Source organism: Schistocerca cancellata, unplaced genomic scaffold, assembly GCF_023864275.1.
Source record: "Schistocerca cancellata isolate TAMUIC-IGC-003103 unplaced genomic scaffold, iqSchCanc2.1 HiC_scaffold_233, whole genome shotgun sequence".
NCBI classification, from domain to species: Eukaryota; Metazoa; Arthropoda; class Insecta; order Orthoptera; family Acrididae; genus Schistocerca; species Schistocerca cancellata.
The window spans coordinates 12501-17500 of NW_026046255.1; the positions used below are offsets into that span (position 1 = coordinate 12501).

Genomic DNA, 5000 nt, shown 5'->3' on the forward strand with positions numbered 1-5000 from the left:
GTAACTCAATTTGCACCGCAATGTAACTCAATTTGCACCGCAATGTAACTCAATTTGCACCGCAATGTAACTCAATTTGCACCGCAATGTAACTCAATTTGCACCGCAATGTAACTCAATTTGCACCGCAATGTAACTCAATTTGCACCGCAATGTAACTCAATTTGCACCGCAATGTAACTCAATTTGCACCGCAATGTAACTCAATTTGCACCGCAATGTAACTCAATTTGCACCGCAATGTAACTCAATTTGCACCGCAATGTAATGCAATTTGCACCGCAATGTAATGCAATTTGCACCGCAATGTAATGCAATTTGTACCGCAATCTACCCCCACATTGTGCCTTAACCTAACCCACATTGTGCCTTAACCTAACCCACATTGTGCCTTAACCTAACCCACGTTGTGCCTTAACCTAACCCACGTTGTGCCTTAACCTAACCCACGTTGTGCCTTAACCTAACCCAAGTTGTGCCTTAACCTAACCCAAGTTGTGCCTTAACCTAACCCAAGTTGTGCCTTAACCTAACCCAAGTTGTGCCTTAACCTAACCCAAGTTGTGCCTTAACCTAACCCAAGTTGTGCCTTAACCTAACCCAAGTTGTGCCTTAACCTAACCCAAGTTGTGCCTTAACCTAACCCAAGTTGTGCCTTAACCTAACCCAAGTTGTGCCTTAACCTAACCCAAGTTGTGCCTTAACCTAACCCAAGTTGTGCCTTAACCTAACCCAAGTTGTGCCTTAACCTAACCCAAGTTGTGCCTTAACCTAACCCAAGTTGTGCCTTACCCTGCTCTGTAATTGGCATATGACACGTTACATTAATGTATTGTCCAACCGCAACCCGCTCAGAATGTTGTGTACACAGCTACGTGTCATCTCCCCATAACAGCTGCATTGCAGTGTGGTACGCCATAGAGACGTGTGGGAGTAATGGACGCAGTGGATGGCGATCAGCATGAGCCGTCTGTTCATGTAGTGGCGCGTGTATGCAGACGTAGTAGTCTCTTCTCACACAATGTGATAGCACGGTGCCCCGCGTTCCACATCTGCGACATGCTACAGAGGCCGGTTGACAGTTGGTCGCGCAATGGACATCGCATACGTACGGGGGCACCTTCCACGTGCCCTCTAGTCGGGCACATTTTGTTGCGTGGATGTGAGCGGATGTAGTGTGTCTTGACACCTGACAGGCAGGCATGCAATAATAGTTGACTTTGCAAACGGGGATGGACGTGTACGTTTACTGGTGACGTTACGCAAATGAACAACTGGTAACCCGTTGTGGTGCGGTTGTCCTTGCTGGAGGTACATCTGTGAGGGCAACGATCGGTACAGCTACGAAGCGGTCCCCACCATACCAACGAACGTGAATGTGAATCTGGGTGTGAAGCGATACGCGGCTGTGGGTGGGTGGGACTGTCCCCGGCCGGTGAGGGGGGGCCGCCCGGCGTGCTGGCCGCGCGGTGCGTGGGCGCACGCGCTACAGCCGGCTGGTGGGGGCGCCCAGTGGCAGGCGCGCCGGCCGACGGACGCGGCAGGCGGCGCAGCTGCGCGCCGGGGCACCCTGCGCGCGGCGCCGTGCAGCCAAAGTGGGTCCTCGCCGGCCCGGTGCGAAGCGCGGTGGACATCTGCAGTGTGCTGGTCCGATTGAGGACTGTGTGCGTTGAGGATGCGCCGCCGCCCGGCACTCGGCGCCGCGACGCCGTCTGCTGCTCGGTCGCCCCAGCGGTTCTCGCTGGTGGTTTGTATCGCAGTTGTGCAGACGTGTTGGCACGTGCGCTGTGCTGGGAGAGTTCGCTTCGGCACCCACGTGGGGCCTTTGCCCTTCTGTGGCGCTGGCGTTGGAGCTGCCGGTCACCGTAGGTGGCGCGTGTTGTCTCCCGCCGGCAATGCCACGACAGCACGCTCCCGGGCCTCTGTCGGCAGCGGCAAGCTCAGTTGGGAGCACGGGTGGTCGCACCTAAAGCGTCTACTCGCCTAACTCCGGGCGATTGCGCCTCTCTCGAACCCGACCAAGTACTTAGGACGGCGCTGCGCGCCGCCGGGACCTGAGAGGGTTTCGAGGTGTATTGTGCAGGGGAGCTCAGCCTCCTCCTGTTTGCAGAATAATTGAGCGGACGCTTGCGTGTTCGCGCGGGCCCCTGGGACACACTCCCGGGCGGCCGGCTGCTCAGCTCTAGTTGACGCAGCTCCCTGGTTGATCCTGCCAGTAGTCATATGCTTGTCTCAAAGATTAAGCCATGCATGTCTCAGTACAAGCCGCATTAAGGTGAAACCGCGAATGGCTCATTAAATCAGTTATGGTTCCTTAGATCGTACCCACGTTACTTGGATAACTGTGGTAATTCTAGAGCTAATACATGCAAACAGAGTCCCGACCAGAGATGGAAGGGACGCTTTTATTAGATCAAAACCAATCGGTCGGCTCGTCCGGTCCGTTTGCCTTGGTGACTCTGAATAACTTTGGGCTGATCGCACGGTCCTCGTACCGGCGACGCATCTTTCAAATGTCTGCCTTATCAACTGTCGATGGTAGGTTCTGCGCCTACCATGGTTGTAACGGGTAACGGGGAATCAGGGTTCGATTCCGGAGAGGGAGCCTGAGAAACGGCTACCACATCCAAGGAAGGCAGCAGGCGCGCAAATTACCCACTCCCGGCACGGGGAGGTAGTGACGAAAAATAACGATACGGGACTCATCCGAGGCCCCGTAATCGGAATGAGTACACTTTAAATCCTTTAACGAGTATCTATTGGAGGGCAAGTCTGGTGCCAGCAGCCGCGGTAATTCCAGCTCCAATAGCGTATATTAAAGTTGTTGCGGTTAAAAAGCTCGTAGTTGGATTTGTGTCCCACGCTGTTGGTTCACCGCCCGTCGGTGTTTAACTGGCATGTATCGTGGGACGTCCTGCCGGTGGGGCGAGCCGAAGGCGTGCGACCGCCTCGTGCGTGTTCGTGCGTCCCGAGGCGGACCCCGTTGAAATCCTACCAAGGTGCTCTTTATTGAGTGTCTGGGTGGGCCGGCACGTTTACTTTGAACAAATTAGAGTGCTTAAAGCAGGCAAGCCCGCCTGAATACTGTGTGCATGGAATAATGGAATAGGACCTCGGTTCTATTTTGTTGGTTTTCGGAACCCGAGGTAATGATTAATAGGGACAGGCGGGGGCATTCGTATTGCGACGTTAGAGGTGAAATTCTTGGATCGTCGCAAGACGAACAGAAGCGAAAGCATTTGCCAAGTATGTTTTCATTAATCAAGAACGAAAGTTAGAGGTTCGAAGGCGATCAGATACCGCCCTAGTTCTAACCATAAACGATGCCAGCCAGCGATCCGCCGCAGTTCCTCCGATGACTCGGCGGGCAGCCTCCGGGAAACCAAAGCTTTTGGGTTCCGGGGGAAGTATGGTTGCAAAGCTGAAACTTAAAGGAATTGACGGAAGGGCACCACCAGGAGTGGAGCCTGCGGCTTAATTTGACTCAACACGGGAAACCTCACCAGGCCCGGACACCGGAAGGATTGACAGATTGATAGCTCTTTCTTGATTCGGTGGGTGGTGGTGCATGGCCGTTCTTAGTTGGTGGAGCGATTTGTCTGGTTAATTCCGATAACGAACGAGACTCTAGCCTGCTAACTAGTCGCGTGACATCCTTCGTGCTGTCAGCGATTACTTTTCTTCTTAGAGGGACAGGCGGCTTCTAGCCGCACGAGATTGAGCAATAACAGGTCTGTGATGCCCTTAGATGTTCTGGGCCGCACGCGCGCTACACTGAAGGAATCAGCGTGTCTTCCTAGGCCGAAAGGTCGGGGTAACCCGCTGAACCTCCTTCGTGCTAGGGATTGGGGCTTGCAATTGTTCCCCATGAACGAGGAATTCCCAGTAAGCGCGAGTCATAAGCTCGCGTTGATTACGTCCCTGCCCTTTGTACACACCGCCCGTCGCTACTACCGATTGAATGATTTAGTGAGGTCTTCGGACTGGTACGCGGCATCGACTCTGTCGTTGCCGATGCTACCGGAAAGATGACCAAACTTGATCATTTAGAGGAAGTAAAAGTCGTAACAAGGTTTCCGTAGGTGAACCTGCGGAAGGATCATTACCGACTAGACTGCATGTCTTTCGATGTGCGTGTCGTGTCGCGCAACACGCTACCTGTACGGCAGCAGCCGTGCGCCGCGTGCGGAACCACGCGTGCCTCTCAAAACTAACGGAAAAATGTTGTGTGGTACGAGCGCTGAAGCTCTGGAGCGGCTGGCCTGCGGCACCTGGCGCCTGGCGCCGGTTTTGAATGACTTTCGCCCGAGTGCCTGTCCGCTCCGGTGTGGAGCCGTACGACGCCCATCGGCCGTGAGGCCGTTGGACACAGGAACGCTGGAACAGGGGCCGTCAAACGCCTCAGTCCCGCCTATGCAACTGTCTTGAAAGAGACAGTGGAAACTAAATGAAAAAGATCACCCAGGACGGTGGATCACTCGGCTCGTGGGTCGATGAAGAACGCAGCAAATTGCGCGTCGACATGTGAACTGCAGGACACATGAACATCGACGTTTCGAACGCACATTGCGGTCCATGGATTCCGTTCCCGGGCCACGTCTGGCTGAGGGTCGGCTACGTATACTGAAGCGCGCGGCGTTTGTCCCGCTTCGGAGACCTGGGAGTGTCGTGGCCGCCTGTGGGGCCGGCCGCGTCTCCTTAAACGTGCGATGCGCGCCCGTCGCCTGGCGGTTCGCATACCGGTACTTTCTCGGTAGCGTGCACAGCCGGCTGGCGGTGTGGCGTGCGACACCTCGTACAACGACCTCAGAGCAGGCGAGACTACCCGCTGAATTTAAGCATATTACTAAGCGGAGGAAAAGAAACTAACAAGGATTCCCCCAGTAGCGGCGAGCGAACAGGGAAGAGTCCAGCACCGAACCCCGCAGGCTGCCGCCTGTCGTGGCATGTGGTGTTTGGGAGGGTCCACTACCCCGACGCCTCGCGCCGAGCCCAAGTCC

General features: G+C 55.0%; 3 non-coding genes across 3 annotated transcripts in view; all 3 read left to right on the forward strand.

Moving 5' to 3' along the window:
- Positions 1 to 2196: 2196 nt before the first annotated feature.
- On the forward strand, positions 2197 to 4105 carry LOC126112896 (small subunit ribosomal RNA). The gene has a single exon (XR_007524627.1). It is a non-coding gene; the product is annotated as a small subunit ribosomal RNA (ribosomal RNA).
- A 353-nt stretch (positions 4106 to 4458) lies between these two features.
- On the forward strand, positions 4459 to 4613 carry LOC126112903 (5.8S ribosomal RNA). Its single transcript, XR_007524634.1, has one exon. It is a non-coding gene; the product is annotated as a 5.8S ribosomal RNA (ribosomal RNA).
- A 188-nt stretch (positions 4614 to 4801) lies between these two features.
- The window catches only part of LOC126112901 (large subunit ribosomal RNA), a 4223-nt gene continuing 4024 nt past the window's right edge, over positions 4802 to 5000 (forward strand). The window contains exon 1 of the ribosomal RNA XR_007524632.1: positions 4802 to 5000. This exon is cut by the window's right edge and continues 4024 nt beyond it. This is a non-coding gene — a ribosomal RNA (large subunit ribosomal RNA).